Here is a 24,010-nt window from a genome sequence, read left to right as displayed (position 1 = left end):
AGAGAGTAAAATTTCCTTGTGAGACACTCCATTGCTCACAAGAATAGGATAAAAACATTTTTGTTTGTATTTATCCTAAATCCTTCCCCAAAACATATGGTATGACGTGTGTGTGTGTGTGTGTGTGTGTGTGTGTGTGTGTGTGTGTGAGATGGGTAAACATCTTTTCATTTGTGTGTTAAGTCTTCCAGCTGTACCAAAGGTCAGTGATTTTACACCCTGGTGTTAAATCAGATGCTGAGTTTGTTTTTCAAATGGTCCTATTTTATGGATGGCGCAGCATTATGGATGTACATCGAGTGTTTGCACAATGTCTATATCTAGGCTGGTATTTATCATGAGTAACTACATTAACTTATTTTTATGACTGGAGCTCTGTGGATCTGAAAAAGAGTGCTCCAATGCCCTCATGCCTGGAAGGCAATGGGGAGTGCTACCTGTATTCCTCATGAGCTCTGTTCCAGGTCTTAGCAAAGGAGCTTGGATTCTCAGAGATTGCATTTCCCTACGTATAAAACAGGAGTCTTTCTTGGAAGGATATTTTTTTTCTTCCACTGAAATATCCTCAAGACACGGAATGAGTTTGAAACTGGAGATCCATCACTCATGCCTTGATCAACTAAATTCAGCATACACACTTATCTCATACCTATTTTATACCATACCTTTCAGGCACTGAATGCTATGAGTCTGTAAAATTAAACTCATTTAAATTATTATTCAGAGATGGAGGCCTCTCTGAGCAAGAGGGAGTAGAGTGTTGAACAGTGAATTGGGATCAGGGATACCTGCCCTGTCCTTTCTTTCCTGTATGTCACCTCCCCCTCCCTGAACTTGGTTTGATTTCCCTTTGGGAGATAGAAATGTGTCCTGGGGATGAGGCGGGTTATGTGAGCAAAAGAAAAGTAATGCCAGGCTAGCTTCGCGGGCAGGAGAGACGACCAGAGACTCATGGCTGAGTGGTAGTTCAGTCTTTATTCATGTGGAAAGCAGCACAATCTAAGCTAAAACTAAACTCTAATCACAATCCTGTCCTTATATATATATACTCGCCAAGTAGGGTGGACACAGGATGTGATGTAGAGAGGGTGGAGCGAAAAAAGACTGGTGGAAATCAGGGTGTACTAGGAGAGGGGGCGGAGCAAAATGACATCGTGAACCAGTGGGGATTAAACCAATGCCCTGGAGGCAGGGTGGTGCTTAGTTAACAGTGGTTATGTAAATAGAATACAGTGTTAAGCAGGGGGGATTAAACCAATGAAACAGAAGGGGTTTTAGAAGCAGAATTAGAAGCATACCAACAATGTGAGCAAAAGAAAAGTAGAATAAGGCACTGGAAGAGCAGGAATCATATGAGAGTTTTGATTTTCAGACAGCTCCAGGCCTTTATTTCTCCCTGTCTTGATGCCCCCATGCTCACTTCTCTAGACCACCTCTTCCTTTGCAGCAGTAGTATTTACACTGTGGGATTCCAAGCACCATTTTGCTCTATTTAATAGTGGGGTATCTTACCGGGGCAAGAACTGGGTTGAACCCTTGCTATCTTATTGCATCACTTCTGCTTCCTTATAGCTCTTATTACTTCTAACCCCATGCCAGCAGCCCTTTTCTGGGGAAACTGGGGGTGGCAGGGAAGTGGATGTAGCACCCTGGGAATAGAGAAACAAGGACTATGGAGTGGCTGGGAATGGGACAAGCTGGAAAAGTATGTCCTGTTTAAAAGGGACATCAGCACTGCAGCACCAGCTAGTTGTGGTCATGCAGGCCTGTGTACAACAATGTTGGCTCTTCTGCATTTTCCAAGATAAGCTGAAAATTCTTCTATTTGCAGAAAGTATTTTCAGATTTTTTAAAAATATGTTGGTAAGTAGCTTAGAAAAATGGTGACACCATGGTGTTCAAACAATGTACATCTAGCTGGGCCAAAGACAACCAATTTGTAACATCCAGAATCTAGAGTTCAGATAAAGTTGTGGTCTTCCCACTTCTATTCTGGACATACTTTTTTTTTTTTGCAGACTGCCTCTGCACCTTCCTGAAATGGAATCTGGTTGGTCTAGTGTATCTTTTGGAGACAAAGTTTTTCACAGAACAATACTTGTGGATTGTCTGCATCAGGGTTAGGTGACCATAGGTGGCCATAAAAGTGTTTCCTAGGGGCTATCTTATCCTTTCCTTTATTGTTTTTTTTTTCTTGAGAGGAAGAGAGAAACCAAGAGAGAAAAGACACAACTGCTTGTGAAGCTTCTTCTTTGCATGCTGGCAGCTTGAACCTGGTTGCTTGAGTGTGATAAAGTGCATGCTCTACCAGGTGAGCTATTTCCCAGTCATCAGGGCTACTCTTTCATACCCTTTCAATAATGCCCCATTTCAGTAGGGTCAACTTGTATTTTCAAAAACTGTGGCCACTGAAAGCTACATATCTTATGTGTCTAGTAAAGACTGAGTATTTTCTTCCCCATAAATGAATGTGTAAGCTGTATTGATTTCTCCTACAAATTTCTGTTGCTTAGCAAGAATAGGCAATGTTCTCCAGACAAGGAGTTAGAACACTGGTAAAATTTTGGGTGGTGATGAGCATAGCATATTTGTATTAATGGTCCTTATATAGAAGCTCTGGTTTACTCCATCCAGAATGTTGGCTACTTAAGAAATTTCTGCTTCCCAAAACAGCAACACTTAAGTTTTGAAGAGACTAACTTCTCTAATCTTCCTTCCCAGTCCCTGAGCACTTTTCTTATGAACATCCCTTCCCACCCCCCAAAGCTGGCCTCACCTACATTGTGAAGGCATTCCCCTTACTGGGGCATGCATTTATTAAAGAAGCAGCATCTTTATCCTTGGGTATGCTTGGTGATTAAACAATTTTTTTTTCTTTCTTACTGCCCAACCCACCAATCATTGGAGAATCAATTTGCTCAATGAGTCAATTCATGGAATTATTCATATGATATTTACTGGGTGCACTCATGTCAGGCACAGTTCCAGAATCTTGAGTACCATCAGAGAATAGAAGAAACAAAAGTTTGCAAAAGCCGATGCACTAGCCTGAGAGAAGCTGATGTGCTAGCCTGAGAGAAGGGGGTGGTGGGAGAGAATATATGTTTTTTCAATAATGCAATATGTTACTCAGTGATAGATGAATTTGGGGAAAAAAACTAGACAGCAGTGAGGTGGTTTGGGTAGCAGGAATTACAGTTTCAAATAGCAAATAGGGTGGATCTCATTGGACAGACTTGATGGAGATGAGGGAGTTGGGGCTCAGTTGGTAGATGGCAGAACACACCTATTAACATGTGTGAAGCACTGGACTCAAGGCCTCAGGGGGAGAGGGAGTAATTTTAGGAGCAGTGCTGCAGGGATTGCTCCTCCAGTCTTTCTTCCTGTCTCTCAACCCCTATAGAAAATGGCCTCCAGGAGTGGTGAAGGCCTGAAGGTACCAAATATCAGGCTAATCCTAGTGATATTAAAAAAAAAAGATCCCAAACCAATCCTTCTATAGCCTAAGAAATAACTCCCTTTTAATTTCCCAGATCTGCAGGGTAACTAACAGTGATACTAATACTAATACCTTAGTATCTGTGAAAATTCAGCAGAGAATTTTCTCTTTCTTTTTTTCCCTTTCTTTTCTTTCTTTCTTCCTTTCTTTGTTTCTTTCTCTAGTTGGGGATCAGTGCCTGCACTACAAATCCACTGCTCCTGGCGGCCATCTTTTTTGTTGCTGCTGCTGCTATTGTTACTGTTGTTGCTGTTGCTGCTGCTGCTGTTAGATAGGATTAGAGAGAAATTGAGAGACCAGGGACAGACAGAGAGGGGAGAGAAAGCTAGACACCTGTAGACCTGCTTCACTGCTTGGGAAGCGACCCCCCTTTGCAGGTGGGGAACCAGGGCTCCATGGGGGATCCTTGTGCCAATCCTTGTGTTTCTCACACTATGTGCACTTAACCCGGTGTGCTACAGCCTGGCCCCCTCAGCAGAGATGTTTAATTATTTTCTCTGTATGAATTCATGATGTCCTCCTAACCACCTTAAGAAAGACCTATTCCTTTTTATTTTAATTAATTTTTACCAGAGCACTGCTCAGCAGTGGCTTATGGTGATGCTGGGATTGAATGTGGGACTTTGGAACCTCAGACACGAGAGTCCCTTTGCATCACCATTAAGCTATCTTCCCAGCCTGAACCCCACCTACTACTTTTATTCCCATTTCCACAGGAGTAAGGTGAGGCATGTAAAGTTTCAGTGCATCTAGCTGATAGTCTTCCACAGCGTGTAAGAGGAGGTGATATACAGCCACTTCTGGGTCCAGGTTTCAACTTTGAGGCCTCCCACACAGCTGCCTTACAACCTTTTTGAAACTCACTTGCCACTCACCTTTCCCTCCAGCAATTCTTTCCAGAGACACATCGTGCTTAGTCCCTGCCATCAGAGTTCTCATTTCCTTCAATCTCATTTCTTTTAAACTCCTGGTTTCCAAGAACCTACCCACTATTTGAGTGAGGACTTCAATGCACCTAACTCCCAGGATGAGCTCTGAAATCCCTTCATCATCCCAGGGTTCCAACTGGATAGTACTCTAGCTTTTATCTGATACCACTGCACAAACGGGGTGTCCAGAGTCCCTTCAAAACTTTTCTCGAGAATACCCTGACTAGCAGCCCTCACAATGGTTTTGTAAAGTCACATGACCCCCCCCAAAAAAAACAACAAATAAAAAACCATTTCTTCCCCCTCAGCTCTGACATAGAAAGGCACAGACATCTTTTCTTCAGCAAATGTCACTGTGGTTTCAGAGCCCAAGCATGATGTGTGAGAGGGTTGCATTTCTGAAGTATTTCCTGCTCAGCCATAGAGTGAAGTTATGCAAGCCAGAGAGAGTCCAGAAAACAGCTGCATCAAATTCGTAACACCTGCAAGAAAAGGAAAAAAAAAGATTTTGAAAATATTTTGACATTGTTTTAAACTTTGGGGTGGGCTGCTTTCCCGTTGCTTCAAATTCCGAAAGACCTTCTGATTCATTCAACATTCAGCTGGGAAGAGAATTTGGGAGCTTTCGAGGAGTATTGCATATCTAAGGGAGAAACCTGACTGGGGTTACATTTTCATTCCTCTTCTTGTCCGGGACTGTACCTTAAGACAACAACAAAAGCCACAGCCTCTCTGGGGCTCTTGATCCCGGGAGCCAGCTCCTCCGCCCCCGGGTTGACGCCCCCACAGTGGGGGTGGGAGTGGGAGTGTGGGGAGATCCCTGGGTGGTGGTGGCGGGGAGGGGGGCGGGGCTCGGGTGGGGGTGGGGAGGTAGGTGGAATCGGTTCTTTTCTGAGGGAAGCGCTGCACCGAGCTCCGCAGACCTGTTGCATCCTCCCCAGCTCTTCAAGTTAAAGAACTCGATTTCCTGAAATTGTTGAACTGAATGTAAGTGCAGGCGTCCCCTTTCTTCCCAGCCACCCCCCCCCCACCTCCCTGCTGAGGGAGTGGACGGGGGAGGGGTGCGGCTTGGAGAGAAACCAAAGCGGAGAGACCAGGACAGGAAAAGTGGGAGGAAAAGGGGAGGAGGAGGAGAAGGAGGCCGTAAGATGAGAGAGGAGGGAAACGTGTCACCCGCCGGGCTTCGGGAGTTCCGCGGCCGCTGCAGTTGTTGACTGGCGCGCTCTTGGGAGGAGTGGCGGCCGGGGAGGGGACCCCGCGGGGGTGCCGAGCTGCAGCGGAGGGCGGAGGGAGCGCAGGGCTGAGCGCGGCGGGGAGAGCGCCCCCAGGTCGCCCACGGCTCCGGGTGAGGACACTTTTCTCGGGAAGCTCGGCAACTTATTCCTGGGCGCGCGGAGTCTGGGGCGGAGGTGAGCAGCGGGTGCGCGCCAGTCCCAGTGACTCACGGGGGGGGGGGGACCCCAGGGGAGTTATGGGGAAGTCCCCGGGAGGGGCTGGAAGCGTAGTCTCAGCAATGGCACAGGGCTGAGCACCCAATCGCCCGGCACGTCAAGCACAATCCAGCCGGCAAGGTGTGGTGGTGGTTAGGAAGTGGGGTCTGGGGTGGGGGTCTTGGAAGAAGCGTCACATTTGGGGGCTGCTGAGTGGGAACCTCTAAGAAGTTAAGGTCTCAGTGGGCGGGCTTAGAGGACTGGACCTGGAGACCACCATGGTGGTCGTGATGGTGGGGGAAGCCGAATCTAACGTCTGCGGTTTGGGGGTGGCTGAAGGACCGCTGTGGGGGTGCTTTGGGGGATATCGCCTGCAGTGGGACCCTGACAGAGCCTGATCGAAAAAAGAAACTTTGCTGGTTTCTTTCCCTCGCGTCCTGGCTGGTCCTGAGGACAGATGCACAACGTTGTTGCCACTCGGGCTCTGGAGGTTCGCCCCCCCCAATAGTCGTTACTTTCTTGCCGCGGCCCCCCTTTTCTGGAGGGAGGCGTGGGAGAGGGAGCACAGGGGAAGCAGCCGCCTCTTTGTCCCGGGCGCGGCTGGACTAGCGCGGTCTGCAGACGGGGCGGGCGGGGGACTGGCTGGAGCTGGAGGCTCTCCACGCCTAGTACCCCCTCTGCGCCTCATCTCCCTCCCGCACCCACCATTTGGCTAGGTTGCCCCCTTGTGCACCTACTGTGCGCGCGCACGTGCTCACTGCACGCGGGAGAGTGATTGCAATCCGGGGGCTCCGACCCTATCCCTCCAGTACCTAGGGGCGACCTGTCAGGGTCAGGCCTAGGGCTGTATGTTTGCCAACATTACTTCTTGGGGAATCTGCTGTGGGATGCCTTCCTGGTTAGCGGTAGGGGTTCCCTCTCGGTTCTGCCCAGCCTCTGCACTCGGTCGCAAGCCGCCGCCTCACTACCGCCCCCCCCCCCCCCCCCCCGCGCCTCCAAGCTCCACGGTGCCAGGAGCCCGCGTTTTGTTTGTCAGCAGTAAGGCGGTATTTTTAGACTGCGCTGTAATCCTGCGGTGTGCGAAGTTTCAATTACTGCTAAGCGCCTCGCTAGCCCAAAGGCTCACGCGCCTCGATTCCACTGCATGTCTGCTCCCCTGACCCGCTTGGACAGAACCTAGGGAATCCCTGCTGGGGCAGAGTTCGAGACCTGTTTGCCCTGGGGACTCGTGCAAACCAAATGCCCGTGCAAAAGGACTGAAGCAGTCAAAGTCGTTGGTGGTCTAGATCACCGCGATCCTCTCCTCCCCAACCCCCTCAAGGGTGCTCACAGCTCAAGCCTCAATGACTGCCCTTTTCTGACCTCCCTTTGGTGATCCTGACCATGACATTTCATTGCCTTACAGATGCTGCAAATGCTTTAGTGCGGCTCTCGGGCAATTTGCTTTTGAGGTTTAAGGCGCTATAATTGACTACATGAGACAGCGAGTGAGGGTCAGGAGGGGGGGAAATTGCTCTTGCAGAAATGAATTAAGCCACATTTTAAATGTAGCTCCTGGTGAGGTTCCCCTATTTCTGTGAAAGGTGAAGTGTTCCTCTCTGTGGAACTTGCCTGGTTGGTTTTATTTGGTTACACTGTTGACCCTGAGGAACTGACCCTATTTTGCTGGTCAGAAAGACTTCAGTAGCTTTCAAGAAGTTGTCTTCAGTTTCTCTAACCCCAAACGTTCTTTTAGTTTATTATTTTTATTTTATTTTATTTTTTAATTGATTCTAGCAGGTAGGTAAGCAGTGCTGTATGAAGGAACAGTGGATCGTACTGCTAATACTCATGGAAAGAGAGAGCCTTGTAGTTATTGTGCCTGTAGAGAATTATTTCCAAGGTCCTAGGTTCAGTCTCCAGCACCACAGTAAGCTGAGCTGAGCAGCACTCTGGTGTTTCTCTTTGTCTTTCTCTCTGTATCTCTTTCTCATTAAAATAAAAATAAATAAAATGTTAAAGAGAGATATTTATTGGCACTTACCTGGCAGGGAATAGCTGGCACATTGCAAAGCAAGACTTGGTGATTGGCATGACATATGAAGTGCTCACAAAAGAAAAGTATGGGAGGAAGTATTTCTCTCTCTCTCTCTCTCTCTCTCTCTTTTTCTTTTGCTTCCAGGGTTATTGTTGGTGCTCTGGAGAGCCAGGGGCTCTAACCAGTATCCTTAGGCTGGTCCCTGTGCTTCGAGTCATGTGCTCTTAACGGCTGCTACACCTTCCTGCCTCAGAGAGGAAGTATTTCCACCTCTCTGGGAAGGCCTTAGCCTGTGAGGATGCTGGGCTGGAATCCATATAAATTCGGAGGTCCATGACACCTGTTTCCACTTTAAGTAGATTCAACCTTTTGAGGTTACATTTGTCCTGTCTATGTTTAAATACCCTTTTCGCAATACTTTGCCAGTTTACGGCCTTTGTAGATCAACTCTTGGATTTCATTTAAAAGAAAGAGAAGGAACTGCAGTGGTTAGTGATTACCTAAATTAGATTAAATTCTGTCTAGCAGTGCTGTAAGAAATGCTGCTTGCTCTCTAATTACCACCAACTAGGAACTTAAACAGTCTATTAAATCTAACCAGACTTTAAAAAAAAATATATATATATATATATTTCCAACTCTAACACATTCTGGGATTTCTTGAGTTTTATAATTTTTATTTTTTATTCTTCAGATGTGTGGAAACATTATCTGTCTCTTTGTCCCCCCCCCAAGTATATGTCTCTAGTAGGATAATAAATGGTATCATTATATAATGGTTTCTTTAAGGAGAAGACATTCATAGCAGGGGTCAGTTGGCTTTGCCAGTGGAGAGTAAACCAGCTGGCTAAATTCTTCCTCAGAAATGGGGTGTGTATGTCTGTGTGTCTGTGTGTCTGTCTGTCTGTCTTTCTCCAGGAAGGGAATATCTATGTGAAGTTTTGTGGGTGGAGTATATAACTTAGCTTAGCTTACTCATTTTACTCATTTTATTCTCTCTCTCTCTCTCTTGCCTCCAGGTTTATTGCTGGGGCTTGGTGCCTGCACTATGGAGCCACTGTTCCTGTGGCCATTTTAAAAAAATAGTTTTTTTTTTAATAGAACAGAGAGAATTTGAAATAGGAGGGAAATATAGAGAGGGAGAGAGAAAGATAGACACCTGTAGAAATGAATTAAGACCTGCTTCACTGCTTTTGAAGCGAACCCCCTGCAGGTGGGGAGCTGGGGGCTTGAAGCAGGATCTTTGCATGGTCCTTGCACTTCATACTGTGTGCCCCTAATCCAGTGCACCACTGCCCAGCCCCCACTCATGTTATTCTCTAGAAAGAGAACTGGAATATCAGTCTCCTGTACTCTGTGTTTGAGTGTTGAATCTTCCTTTTCAAAAAATATGACCAGCAAGATAGTTCACCTGGGAGGGGGTCTGCTTTGTCATATGCATAAGCCAGGTGCATCACGTGGGAGTACAGCAAAAAAAAAAAAAGGCAGTGATAGTTGCACATGTGGGAAGCCCTGGATAGACATACATATATATCCTTCAAAGTTTTTTTTTTTTTAGAAAGCACAAAACACCAACCCATCATTTGTGATTTTTGTATTTACTTCTTGTTGATAGGCTTCACACAGGCAAGACATATACTCTACCACGGGGTTCCCTTCACAGTTCAACATGAAGTTATTCTGTTTTTATTTATTTTTTTGCCACCAGGGTTATTGCGGGGAGTCGATGCCTGCAGGATGAATCCACCACTCCTGGTAGCCACTTTTTTTTCTTTTTTCCCTTTTTATTTTATTTATTTATTTTTTGTCTCCAGGCTTATTGCTGGGGCTTGGTGCCTGCACTATGAATCCACTGCTCCTGGAGGCTATTTTTTTCCCTTTTGTTGCCCTTGTTGTTTATCATTGATATTGCTGTTATTATTGTTGTCATTGCTATCGTTGTCGTTGGATAGGACAGAGAGAAATTGAGAGAGGAGGGGAAGACAGAGAGGGGGAGAGAAAGAGAGACACCTGCAAACCTGCTTCACTATTGTGAAGCAACTCCCCTGCAAGGTGGGGATCCGGGGGCTCGAACTGGGATCCTTATGCCAGTCCTTGCGCTTTGCACTATGTGTGCTTAACCCACTGTGCTACTTACTGCCTGCCCCCCTCTTTTTTCCTTTTTATTTGATAGGCCAGAGAGAAATTGAGAAGGGAGAGGAGACAGAGAGGGAGAGAGAGACTGATAGCCCTGCTTCGCCACTCATGAAACCTTGCCCCTGCAACTGGGGGGCTTGAACCTGGGTCCTTGTAATGGTAACTTGCATGCTTAACTGGGAGCTTCACTGCCCAGCCCCCAAAGGTTCTTCATCAGTACGGATGACAGACGTGTGCTCTGTTTCCAGGACTAGGGAGAGACAGGCCAGGCATCCCAGGTGTAAAGGGGAAGGATATGATCCTGAGCGAGAGCATGGCCTATTCCCCACTCTGGTGTGCTCACCTGAACTATGCCCAGAAACATTTTTTGAGTAGTGAAGGAATAATTAGATCTCTCCCTCATTCTTGACCTAGTCAACATCTCTTCCCTGCCTCTGTCCAAATAACTCGTCATAATTGTTTGTGCCATTTATTTTGTGTGTGATTATGTGCTTCAGAAAAGCATGTGTTTACCTTTCTAGTCTGCTCCATCTTGCTCAGTTTTGAGGTGGAAACCTAAGAATTTGCTCACACACTTTACTGGCGCTTTGCTTTTTCTCTAGCTGGTCACCAAATGCTAGTGACTCCTTCAACTTCTTCCTTCTCTCCTTATTTTGTTTCAGAACTTATCGCCAGCCTGGCTGGGTCTTTTCTGATACAGGTTGAGCTCTGTGTTTTGCTGAAGACATCTGTAACCTCAGTCAGATTTCTAGCAAACCACTGAGATTAAGGGACCCCGTTAAGCTCCTGGGATCATTCAGATGCTAGAGGAGCATAAACGTCAGCTCAGGCTGAGCCAGAGAGAACACCTGAAGGAATTTGTTTTTGACCTTTTCCCAAGAACTGGGGGCAAAAATCCAGTAAGGGTGCTGAGATGAGTGTGCACACTTTTGAACTAAGCTGCCTCAAACCCTGTCACAACCTGCTTGTGACCTCAGCTGCCTAAATCCTCCATGTAAACCCTTTGACGCTTGCCATTTATTTCTAAATACCCCTTGGAACTGGTTCAGCACCATTCCAAGGATGTCTTTGGGGGAAGATCACGTTGACTGTTCTCACTTTGGAGAACTCTGTTCAGCAGCTTGCTGGCTGCTGGAGTGCCAACACCGGGGGGTGGGGGGGGGCGGGGGGGGGGGCTCAGCCGCTCTGAGCAGGTAGGTATCTAGAGGCCAAATTTGGGGGCAAATGTGATGTTCTTTTGTGTTGTTCTGAGGCGACATTTTATTTGCTTTCTAAATTAAAGTTTTAAAAGATGTATTTGGATATATATATATGAAAGAGGGGGATGACAGTTTTCATAAGACAGAGAGGTTAAGTGTGAGCACCATTCTGGTACAAGTAGTCCTGGGGAGCTAACCAGGAACTCCATTCATGCAAGGCTGATGCTTAGCCTGTTGAGAGCGTTTTCTCAGCTATATGAGATAAATTAAAAGCAGAAAAACAAATTTAACCTCACAGGACAGTTGATTCCTTTCAGGCTTTCGAAAAGTCCTCAAGACACTCCCCAGAGCTGGTGTTAACTCTGCAGGGAGGGGTGGAGTTAGTGGCTTGTCCACTAGAGCGTACACATCACTGTGTGTGAGGACCCTGCTTCAAGCTCCTGGTCTTCTCATGCAGGGGAGGTAGACCTCCATGAACAGAGGAGCAGTGCTATAGCTGTGTCCTCTCTTTCACGACCAAAAAGAAGAAAATAAAAGGAAAAATGCCGGGCCAGATGGTGGCACACCTGATTAAGCGAACATGTTACCATAGGCAAAGACTCCAGGTTCATACCCTTGCTTCCCGCCTGTGGGATGGGTGAAACTTCACAAGTTGTGAAGCAGTGCTGTAGGTGTCTCTCTTTCTCCGTCTCTGTCTCCTCTCACCTCCCAATTTCTCTCTGTCTTATCAGATAAAACGGGAAAATGACAGTGGATTCATTGTGCAGGCACCAAGAGACAGCAATAGCCCTGATGGCAAATAGAAAAAGGAAAGATGGGGGAGTTGGGTGGTAACGCAGCGGGTTAAGCACAGGTGGCACAAAGCACAAGGACTGGCATAAGGATCCTGGTTCGAGCCCTCGGCTCCCCACCTGCAGGTGAGTCACTTCACAAGCAGTAAAGCAGGTCTGCAGGTCTTTCCCTCCTCTCTCCATTTCTCTCTGTCCTATGTAACAACAATGACATCAATAACAACAACAATAATAACCACCACAGTAAAAAAACAACAAGGGCAACAAAAGGGAATAAATAAATATTTTAAAAAAGAAAAGGAAAATCAAGGTTCTCTGGGAACAGTAGTATCATGCAGGCATAGCAATAGTGCTTATCTAGCGGCAAACAAAACTAAACAAAAACTATGCAGAGACAAGAGTAGTTGAAAGAACTCACCCTATTTTCATCTTTACTAGCATTTTGAAGATAGCCCAGGTGAGGGAATTTAGGTCTGGAGTGTGATCTAATAGTTAAATTTTTTTTTTGAATATTTATATATTCCCTTTTGTAGTCCTTGTTGTTTTATTGTTGTAGTTATTGTTATTATTGATGTCGTCATTGTTAGATAGGACAGAGAGAAATGGAGAGAGGAGGGGAAAACAGAGGGGGAGAGAAGGTTAGACACCTGCAGACCTGCTTCACCACCTGTGAAGCGACTCCCCCTGCAGGTAGGGAGTCTGGGGCTTGAACCAGGATCCTTACACTGGTCCTTACACTTTGTGCCATCTGTGCTTAACCTGATGCGCTACCACCTGACTCCAGATCTAATACTTCTGTCCTGGGAGGCAGTGGCTGGGTGAGCTAGTTGCTCAGCTGCTCTGGGCCTTTCCATGTGCAGCATACTGAGGTTGACCCACCACAGAGACCTCTCTCCTCAGATTCCCTGGTGGCGAACACAGTCTAGAGTAGTACTTCTCAAAATGTGGGTGGAAATCTTGTTAATATCACCAATTCTTGTTTAGTGGGGCTAGGTTGGGGCAGAATGTCTAACTAGTCCCTGGACAATATTCTCAGAACAGAGATTAACAAGTCAGGCGCTGGAATGTAGATCAGGATTTTTCTTTTCTTTTTAACTGTTTTTTAAAATATTTATTTATTCATTCCCTTTTGTTGTCCTTGTTTTTATTGTTGTAGTTATCATGGATGTTGTTGTTGTTAGGTAGGACAGAGAGAAATAGAGAAAGGAGGGAAAGACAGAGGAGGAGAGAAAGATAGACACCTGCAGACCTGCTTCACCACTTATGAAGTGACTCCCCTGCAGGTGGGGAGCTGGGGGCTCGAACCGGGATCCTTACGCCGGTCCTTGCACTTTGCGCCAGTGCGCTTAACCCACTGTGCTACCGCCTGACTCCCTAGATCAGGATTTTTTAAACATTTGGGGTTAGGTGACTTTCTTTTGGGGCTGCCCTGTGCTTCCTCGACAGTTTAATAGCACCCCTGACCTTTACCCACTAGTGCCTGCCCATGGCACTCTGCACCCACACACTCCACAGTGGTGACAGCCCTAAAGGCCTCTAGATGTTGGTTGACAGTTGATACCTGGGAGAAGAGGCTGAGGGAAAAAATAACCTTGGGCAGATGACCCATCAATGTGTCCTGGAGCCCCACTTCCCCAGAGCTCTGCCCCACTAGGGAAAGAGAGAGAGACAGGCTGGGACTATGGATTTACTTGCCAACACCCATGTTCAATGGGGAAGCAATTAAGGAAGCCAGACCCTCCACCTTCTGCACCCCATAATGACTCTTAGTCCATACTCCCAGAGGGTTAAAGAATAGGAAAGCTATCAGGGGAGGGGATAGGATATGGAGTTCTGGTGGTGGGAACTGTGATGAATTGTACCCCTCTTATCCTGTGGACTTGTTAGTGTTTCCATTTTATAAATAAGGAAAAAAAATATTATCCTTGTTTGAGAACATTGGTATAGACCAGTGTTATAGTCAAGTCTAGTTGTAGATCACAGTCACTTGGAAGGTATCTGGAAAATAAAAAAATTCTTTTTTTGTTTGTTTGTTTTTGTTTTAACCAGAGGACTGCTCAGCTCTGGTTTATGGTGGTGCAGAGAATTGAACTTGGGACTTTGGAGTCTCAGGCATTCAGGGTCTCGTTACAGAACCACTATGTTATCTACCCCTGCCCCAAAATAAAAATTTCTAAGGCAAGCCTTAGGCCTGATTAATCAGATTCACCTTACGAGGCCCCAGAAGTCTTTGTTTAATAATGAGGTGATGGTGAAATTGACTGAAGTTCTTCTCTTTGACATTCTGTATGAGTACAAGTGCTATCTTTTCATAGCTATAGGGTCACAGCTCCTGTGATTAAATGCTCTGAACCATCTAATTCATATATAATAAGAAACACACACACAGACACAATCACTGCTCAGGTCTGCATTAGGCTGGTACTGGGGATTAAATTAGGACCTCAGAACCTCAGGCATGAAAGTTTTTTGCATAAGCACTACTATGCTGTCTACCCAGCCTGAACTGGGCAATTTTAAATTAATTTTTTATTATTGATTTAATATTGATTTACAAAATTATAAGAGGATGGAGGGCAGATAGCATAATGGTTATGCAAAGAGACTCTTGCCTGAGGCCCCAAAGTCCCAAATTCAATCCCCTGCACCACCATAAGCCAGAGCTGAGCAGTGCTCTAATAATAATAATAATAATATATATATATATATATATGATAATAGGAGTATAACTCCACATAATTCCCACCACCAGAGTTTACCAGTGTCCCCATTCCCTCCATTGGAAACTGTAGTCATTCTTCCCAAGGTCACAGATAAGGATTGACTTATTTTTATAATGATCTATATTTATATACATTTGCCCATTTCTTCCTATGGTCCTGCCTTCTCTTTTTCTTTCTAAGTCATACCTACTACTTCTGAGTGTCCTTCCCCCTGCCTTTTTTTTTCCCCCTCTTCTTTCTCTGTGTCCTGATGGAATTGGAGTTCAGATACCTCTCGTCCTCTTCCCCTAACATTTCTCCCTCTCTGGGTGTATGGACCAAAATTCTTTATGGGATGCAGAAGGTGGAAGGTCTGGCTTCTTTAATTGCTTTGCCACTGGAGATGGATGTTAGCAGGTCAGTCCATATCCCCAACTTGTTTCTAGCTCTCCTTTTTTTAAAAAGAAAATTTCCCTTATTTAATCTTTATTTATTATTGTACAGAGACAGAGAAATTGAGGGGGGAGGTGAGGTAAAGAGGTAGAGAGACAGAAAGACACCTGCAGCCCTACTTCATCACTTGTGATGCTTTCCCCCTGCAGGTGGGGACCAGGTGCTTGAACCTGGGTCCTTATTCACTGTAGTGTGTGCACTCAACCAGGTGTGCCACCACCTGGTCCCCCTGTTTCTATCTTTCCCTAGTGGCATAGGGCTCTGGAGAGATGAGGTTCTGGGACATATTGGTGAGGCTGTCTGCGAACTGGACAATTGTAAGGTAAGAGTAGAAGTGATGCCTGTTGCCAGGGAATATGACAGATGACATGGGGCTGAGCTTTAGTCACTGTAAAATACTGTGCACATGTTAGTGTTAATATTGGTTCACTTACTTTATTTACTTTTCCCAGGACTGGATTCCTCTTTTCTCAGACCTGCCTCAGTGACTTTACACTCTTTGCTCTCCAGCCCTTCAGCGCAACAGTTAGGAGCTTTGCACATTCTACTGTCTAAAGCTAGAGTCTCAAAGATGGGAAGGAAGCCCATGGGCCAAACTTTGGCATCTGTTGTGTCTTAGTGCGTTCAAATTGTATAGAAAACAATGCTTGATTAGGCTTTCCAGTTTCTTAAATTAGGAGATTTGACATAAAAGTTCAGTTGTCTGGTAGTTGGGCGGTAGTGCAGAGGGTTAAGCGCAGGTGGCACAAAGCACAAGAACCAGCTTAAGGATCCCAGTTCGAGCCCCCGGTTCCCCACCTACAGGGGAGTTGCTTCAAAAGTAGTGAAGCAGGTCTGCAGGTGTCTATCTTTCTTTCCCCCTCTCTGTCTTCCCCTCCTCTCTACATTTCTCTTTGTCTTATCCAGCAATGATGACAATAATAATAACTACAACAGTAAAAAAGGGCAACAAAAGGGAATAAATAAATATATTTAATTTTTTTCTTTTCCTCTTTTTTTTATTGTTGTAGTTATTATTGTTCTTGCTGTTGTTGTCATTGTTGGATAGGACAGAGAGAAATGGTTTTATCAAGGTGATATGGTCATAATTAAGGATTTATGTATGCATTCATTCATTTAATGAGAGAGAGAGAGGAGGGGAGGAGAGAGAGAGAGATGGAGTGACTCATCTCTAACTGACCAGAGCACTGCTCGGTCATATTTGGTTCTGGGAATATAACCTATGACCTCAGGTTTACAAAGCATAGATTCTACCCACTCTGAACCACCTTCCAGAGTCTGTGTCTTTAACCATGACCAAACTACTATTCTCTCTCTTTGGCTTTCTGTATTATTAGTGATTATACCTGACTCATCTATGTGTCCACGGTTATAGGTGCTTACTAGAGATTTACTCAAATGTGATTATTTTCATCCTACCTTTGCCTGTGACAGATGAAAGAAAACACTGCTTAAGCTTGCTTTGCTTTCTCCAATTTTCTTCTCCAGTGTTCATATTCTTTAGAGTTCTAGCCAAGACAATGGAAAGCTTGTGTTCCTTGGTGGACCCTTATTAGTTTTGCCTTGGAACTCCTGAGGGTGATTTAACCTTTGTGTCTCTGTGTAGTCTCAATTGTCCAACTTCAAATGCATCGTGCATTGTGTTGTATTGCACTTATACCATGGCTTTTGCATATTTCCTCCAAGATTTTGAAAGCATCTTGGAAGAATGAAGGTGTGCTTTACTCGTCTTTACTTCTGCTTTTCTTTCCTCAGACCCTAGCACTTGGGAGAGTATCTAACATTCGAGTGCTGAATGGTCTTGAGTTGAACTCATGACTTCTGCAAAATGATCGGATTCAGTAATCTGCCTAGCTTTCTAACTTCCTTCCTTCCTAGAATAAAATGATGTGTGTGTGTGTGTGGGGGGGGTTGGAGGTGGCAGAGCATCGACCCAGGCACATCTGATGCTGGGGCTCGAACTCAGGACCTCATGGTTGAGAGTCCAGTGTTTTGTCTACTGCACCATGGAATGTTCCGACCCTTTCTTTAATGCTGTGGACACCAGGCTACATTAATTGGAGAGAATTTTTTCCTTTCCCTTTATTATGTTAAAAAAGTATTTTGGGAAGAGTCGGGCGGTGGTGCAGCACATGTTAAGCCCACGTGGTACACAGCACAACCTGCAGGGGGGTCGCTTCACAAGTGGTAAAGCAGGTCTCTCCCCCCCTTGTCCTCCCTCTCTCGATTTTTCTCTGTCCTATCCAACAATAACAACAGCAATAATAAAAATAATAAAAAAACAACAGTGACAAACAACAAGGGCAACAAAGGGGAAAAATGGCCTCCAGGAGCAGTGGATTTGAGTACCGGCATTGAGCTTCAGCAATAACCCTGGAGGCAAAAAGTAGAAATAAAAATAAAATTAAAAAAGTATTTTTGAGGAGACAGTGGTGGTGCCCCTGGCAGAGTGTGCTTTGAATTCCCCTCCCCTACCCCACCTACAGAGGGGATGTTTCACAAACATTGAAACAGTTCTGCAGGTGTCTTTCTTTCTCCCTCTCTATCTCTTCCCTCTCCCTCTCATTTTCTTTCTGTCCTATCTTCGAGAGAGAGAGAGAGAGAGAGAGAGAGAGCAGAAAAAAACAGTATTTGGGGGTTGGGCCATGGCTCACCCAATTTAGCACACATGTTGCCACATTTAAGGACCTAGGTTCAAACCTCCAGTCCCCACCTGTAGGGGGGAAGGTTCACAAGTGCTGAAGCAGTGTTGCAGATGTCTCTCTCCTCACTCTGTCTCATCCTTTCCTCTCAATTTTTTTCTGTCTGTCCAAAAAAAAATTTTAATTAGAAAAATTGGTCACCAGATTAGTAGATTCATCATGCAGACACTGAGCTCCAGCAGTGACCTCCGTAGCAATTAAAGAAAAAAAATGGGGGCTAGGCAGTGGTGTACTGGGTTAAGCACACATAGTATGAAGTGCAGGGCAAGGATCCCAATTCAAGCCCCCAGCTTCCCACGGTCTCTCTCTCTCTCTCTCTCTCTCTCTCTCTCTGTCTTCCCTTCCGCTCTTAATTTCTCTCTGATCCAACAGCAACAACAACAAATGGAATAAATGGCCGCCAGGAGAGGTGGATTCGTAGTGTAGGCACCAAGCCCCTGGAGGCAAAAAAAAAAAAGTATTTCTGGTTTTGTGATATTGGTGGGGAGTGCAGCTAATGTTTAATTACTAGCACATGTTAACTTAGAGAACATTGCCCCACACTGCAAACTCTTGTTGGCTGCCACACAGTAGCTTCTGACCACTCCTTCACCCACCAGGACTATTTTAATGGATGATACATGTCAGCAATGTAACCATTCACGTAATGTTCAGTCAGCTACCGCATGTGTCTAGACAGTTCTGTTGATCATCTGGTAGTTTCTGGGGATTCATTCTGCCTGGTATTTATGGGCCCCACCCAAACAATTTGCACCCCCCCTGAAACTCTTGACTTAAAGTGGGGCTTATAGCTGAATAAGTAAGATGTGTGGTTTTTTTTCTCCACAGTTTTGCTTCTCCCGTGCCAAAGGAGGAGATTTTGCTGGTGATCATAAAGTGGTTTTTGCAGGCCAACGTGATGGTGATGAGGTGCTATGTGGAACTAAAATGTCCAGGCTCTGAGTCTGGTGGACATCTAGCTAACACTATTAAGTGGAGATCAAATTAACACAGGCACTTACTTCCTGTTTGTGCTAATATTTGCTCATGCCCAAATTCGGACTCCCAGGCTCTTCTTTCTGCATTTGGTTTCCACTGGAGCACTGAGAAAGTTGTCTCATGCTCCGTCTTGAGCCTTTCTTCTGCCCCTAACTTGACCCTTCACATTTTCAAGTTTATGGGAGTTAGTGTCTGCCCTTCCACTGACTTTTGTCTCCTCACAGTTGCAAAGTTGATTCCTTAAGTAAAATAAACTTGTGGTGGTGTGTGGTAGGTGCTTCTGTCTGTAGGTTTCCTTATGTTCATGTTTGATGTCCTTGCCTCGGAATTTCTCTCTGTTTCTATCCAGTAAACGAGTAAATAAAATTAAACAAATTAAATATTAATACTAAAAATTTGAAGGGCTCCTTTTGTGTCTCCATTTTCATTTGATTTTTAAAATTTTATTAGTGGTTTAATAATGGTTGGCAAGACTGTGGGATAAGAGGGGTACAATTACACACAATTTCCACTACCAGAGTTCCACACCCCTCCCCTCCATTGGAAGCTTCCCTGTTCTTTATCCCTCTGGGAGTATGGACCCAGGATCATTATGGGGAGCAAAAAGTGGAAGGTCTGGCTTCTGTAATTGCTTCTCCACTGGACATGGGTGTTGACAGGCTGCAACATCCATACCCCTGTCATGTTTCTATTTTTCCTAAATGGGGTAGGGCTCTGGGGAAGTGGGGTTCCAGGACACATTGTTGAGGTCGTCTGCCTAGGGAAGTCAGGTTGGCATCATGGTAGCATTGCAACTTGGTGGCTGAAAGCATTAAGATATAAAGCAGAACAAAATGTTTAATAATCAGAAAACTAAAGGTAAGAGTATAGCAGATGAGATTTGGGGTCTTCATCTTGGAAGAAGCTAGTACGTCTATTTTAGGTATATTCCAAGGGGCCCATGACTTTACTAATTGTTGCCTGATCCCCACAGATAACATGCAGGTGGGTTAAAAGTATCGTCTGGGAAGATGGTGTCAGAATTGGAAATAGGACCAGAAAGCTGGATCAGTGTAGCGAGAAGCTCCCAAATACAGGAAAAGTATATAAGTACCATTAACTTTAAACCCCATTGACCTGACCTAGGGCCCATGTGTATTTGTATTCAGCACAGAACGAAGGGCTCCTTATTTATTTATTTATTTATTTATTTATTTATTTATTCCCTTTTGTTGACCTTGTTTTTTATTGTTGTAGTAAGTGATGTCATTGTTGGATAGGACAGAAAGAAATGGAGAGAGGAGGGGAAGACAGAGAGGGGGAGAGAAAGACACCTGCAGACCTGCTTCATCGTTTGTGAAGCGACTCCCCTGCAGGTAGGGAGCCAGGGGCTTGCACTGGGACCCTGAACGCCAGTCCTTGTACTTTGTGCCACCTGCGCTTAACCCACTGCGCTACCACCCGACCCCCTACCCCACTTTTTAAAATTTTTATTTATAAAAAGGAAACACTGACAAAAAACTATAGGATAAGAGGGGTACAATTCCACACAATTCCACACCACCAGAACTCTGTATCCCATCCCCTCCCTTGATAACTTTCCTATTCTTTATCTATCTGGGAGTATGGACCCAGGGTCATTATGGGGTGCAGAAAGTGGAAGGTCTGGCTTCTTTTTTTTTAATTGTTGTTGTAGCTATTGTTGTTGATGTCATCATTGTTGGATAGGACAGAGAGAAATGGAGAGAGGAGGGGAAGACAGAGAGGAGGAGAGAAAGATAGACACCTGCAGACCTGCTTCACTGCCTGTGAAGCGACTCCTCTGTAGGTGGGGAGCCGGGGCTCTAACCGGGATGCTTACGCCGGTCGCTGCACTTTGCGCCACATGTGCTTAAGCCGCTGCGCTACCGCCTGACTCCCGGGTCTGGCTTCTGTAATTGTTTCCCCACTGAACATGGGCATTGACAGGTTGATCCATACTCCCAGTCTGTTTCTCTCTTTCCCTAGTGGGGTGAGGTTCTGGGGAAGCGGGGCTCCAGGACACACTGATGGGATTGTCTGTCCAGGGAAGTCCGGTTGGCATCATATTAGCATCTAGAACCTGATGGCTGAAAAAAGAGTTAACATATAAAGCCAAACAAATAGTTGACTAATCATGAACCTAAAGGCTGAACTAGTTCATATGAAGAGCTGCAGGTGTGTGTGTCTGTTTTGTAGATAGTTAGTAGTCCTATTTTAGTTATATTCCAAAGGGCCCATGACTATACTAGTTTTTTTTCCCTCCCCTGAGCCTGACATCTGATTTGCTGGTGGATCCAAGTTATTGGCTGGGAAGGGCTCCTTCTATGGGCCATGCCATGATCTAGGTTCTTTCATTTTCTCTTACCTGCACTCAGATACATGTCATGCTCATTTGACAGAGGAGGAAACTGAGACGCAGAGAGTTTGGGTATTTTCCCTGCTTGTCCAGTTGAAAATTGCAGAGGCTGGGTTCAAGCCCAGGTTCGTCAGTTTTCAATATTGGGATGTTTTTCTATGGCAAAACGCTGTGTAACTTTAGCTCTCAGTATTGTGAGCCGACATTTGCTTTTAGATCCTGTGTCTCCCAGCAATAGCGCCTGACTCTTGACTGTTTCATTCTCTCATTCATCAAGTGTCTGTGGAATCCCTGCACTGTGCTAAACCCCAAAGATGCACCTGAAACAAGACAGACATGGTCCCTGTTTTGTGAATTCTGTAAAAACAGGAACAAGTTATTCTGTTGTCATTTATGGAGACAGATTGTGACATGATGACAAAACAGGTAGGGAGGTGCCTTTTGGTATATAACCTAATCAAGGGTGAGGGAGAAGAAAGGTCTCACTTCAACACAATTTGGAGCATACAGTTTGGAACTTGGAGACAGACATGGGTAAGAAGTGTTTCACTAGGTGGGCCCAGCATGTGTAAAGGTCCTGTGGCAGAGCAGAACAGATGATGTTGAAGGACATGAAGGCCAGTGGGCTGGCTCATGGAGTGATGAGAGGTTGGTGTTGTAAGGATAGGTTTGGGGATTTCTTCTTCGAGTTGTAGAGAGCCTTTGAAGACATTGAAGGGACAGGGCGATGTAAGAATGGTGATCACTATACTGCTGGGGTCTTGTCCCAGCACCTCCTCTCGCAAACCATGTGAACTTGGACAAGTTAAACATTGGTACCTCCACTTGCTTCTCTGTACGATGGGCATGGTTGTAGCATATAGAGACTTTCCCACATTTTGATGGCTACAGATAGAGTAAAAGACGTGTTATGTTTCAACTCTGAACAGGACTGCACCATTTATTCTGATGTTTTCTCATCTATTTTGTGAAGGAATTTTGATCAGGACCCTACAAATTCATTTTTAAACATATTTATTTATTTACTTACTTATTTATGGGATAGGAGGAGAGAGAAGGAACCAGGTACCACTCTAGTACAAATGCTGCTGGGAATTGAACTCGGGACCTCATGTTTGAGAGCATTATCCACTGTGCCACCTCCCAGATCACTATAAATTCATTTTAAAGACATCAAGATAATATCTGTAGAGAGCCTGCTCACACAGTGAATATCCTACCATCATCATTAGTGTCATCTTTCTCCTCCTCGTGGTCCTTATAAAGATCACCTTGGGTGTGGCTGGGTGGTGGTTCACTGAGTGCACTTGTTACTTACATGCATGGTGATCTAAGTTCAAATTTTTATTCCCATCTGCAGTGGGGGAGCTCCATGAGTGATAGAGCAGTGCTGTGGGTGTCTCTGTTTCTTATCCTCTGTAAAACAAACAAACAAACAAACAAGATGTGGGAACAGTGAAATCACGTAGGCACTAAGCCCTAGCCTTAACTCTGGTGACAAATAATTGAATAAATTAATCCAGAGGCTGAGGAGGTGGCTCAAGGTAGAGCACAAGGACTTGAATGAGGCCTTGGGTTCAGTCCCCAGCATCATATACCAGATCTGTGCTCTGGACTCTCTTTTTCTTTCAGTAATACGTAAGTAAGTGTAAAATATAGTGTATCAATCATTCTGGCTGTAGTTAGAGATTGGGCTCATAGGGTTAAATGACAATATCCATAATCCTACCAATGCTCAAAGACCTCAGCTCTCACTTTTGTGAGGACCAAGGGAAAGGCCCCTCTGCTGACCTCCCCCGGGTCTGGACTGTGGGAGCTGTCCCAGGGCTGCCGGAGGTGGTGAACTGAGACTGTGGTTTCCCTAGGAACTGCCTTCTCCTGGCTTTCCAGAAGGGCACCTTCATTGTATGCTCAGTAGCTCTAACTTCTTTGTCATTTACACTTCAGAAGGCTTTTTCCTGGAAGCCTCTGAGTTATTATAAGCCACCCACTTCTTTATTTTCAGTTATACCCAGCTTCGACTTCCCTTTTCAGAATCAAGAGTTGGAGCCTGAGTGGAATTCATTTGCATTTTCCACAAAGGGCAATGCTTTCTCCTCCTTCTCCTTCTTCTTCAAGTTTTTAAAATTATTTTTCTTTCTTTATTTTTTAGAGATAGCCAGAAATTGATAGGGAAGGAGGAGATAAAGAGGGAGAAAGAGAGAGAGAGCTGCAGCACTGCTTCACTACTTTCAAAGCTTTCCTTCTGCAGGTGGGGCCTGGGGTCTTGAACCCATGTCCTTGTGCATTGTATCATGTGCACTTAACCAGGTGTGCCACCACCCCGCCTCCACTTTCTTCTTCTATTTGCTGGTCAACCTGCACAGCTGCCCCCACTTCCTATCCATGCTCAGGACACTGGAAGGTGGGAAGAAGAAGCAACACAACACATTGTTTTTCTCTAAGAAAAATATCCTGGATCTTGAGTACAGAGGTCTATTTTTATTTACTTTTATTTTTCATTTTTTTATTATCTTCATTTGTATTAGATAGAGACAACCAGAAATTGAGAGGAATGGGGAGATAGGGAGAGAGATGGAGAGACACCTGCAGCCCTGCTTCACCACTCATGAAGCTTTCCCCCTGAAGGTGGGGACCGGGGCCTCAAATTGGGCTCCTCACGCGTTGTAACATGTTTGCTCAACCAGATGCGCCACCACCCAGCCCCTTTATTTTATTTTTTATTTTTATTTATTTTTAAATTTTATTTTATTTTATTCTCTTTTGTTGCCCTTCTTGTTTTATTGTTGTAGATGTCATTGTTGTTGGATAGGACTGA

General features: G+C 45.0%; 1 protein-coding gene and 1 long non-coding RNA gene across 5 annotated transcripts in view; one reads left to right on the top strand and one right to left on the bottom strand.

Annotated features, from left to right (window-relative positions):
- The first annotated feature begins 4,774 nt into the window (after positions 1-4,774).
- The window catches only part of PRR5L (proline rich 5 like), a 97,678-nt gene continuing 78,442 nt past the window's right edge, over positions 4,775-24,010 (top strand). Inside the window, exons 1-2 of one of the 3 annotated variants that reach the window (XM_060176589.1) lie at positions 4,775-4,903; positions 5,569-5,773. The gene's annotated coding sequence lies outside the window, so the exon portion shown is untranslated. Of the gene's footprint in view, positions 4,904-5,568; positions 5,838-5,881; positions 6,000-24,010 lie in introns of those variants that run through there. The other 2 variants (XM_060176588.1, XM_060176590.1) reach the window with 2 other exon arrangements.
- LOC132533865 (uncharacterized) overlaps positions 19,324-24,010 on the bottom strand; it is a 34,474-nt gene continuing 29,787 nt past the window's right edge. Inside the window, exons 2-3 of one of the 2 annotated variants that reach the window (XR_009545615.1) lie at positions 22,511-22,608; positions 19,324-19,638 (exon numbers count right to left, since the gene is read on the bottom strand). This is a non-coding gene — a long non-coding RNA (uncharacterized LOC132533865). Of the gene's footprint in view, positions 19,639-21,070; positions 22,078-22,510; positions 22,609-24,010 lie in introns of those variants that run through there. The other variant, XR_009545614.1, reaches the window with a different exon arrangement.

Source organism: Erinaceus europaeus, chromosome 17, assembly GCF_950295315.1.
Source record: "Erinaceus europaeus chromosome 17, mEriEur2.1, whole genome shotgun sequence".
Lineage (NCBI taxonomy): Eukaryota > Metazoa > Chordata > Mammalia > Eulipotyphla > Erinaceidae > Erinaceus > Erinaceus europaeus.
Note: the sequence above shows the minus strand (reverse complement) of the source record. Positions and strands in the feature narration are given on the sequence as shown.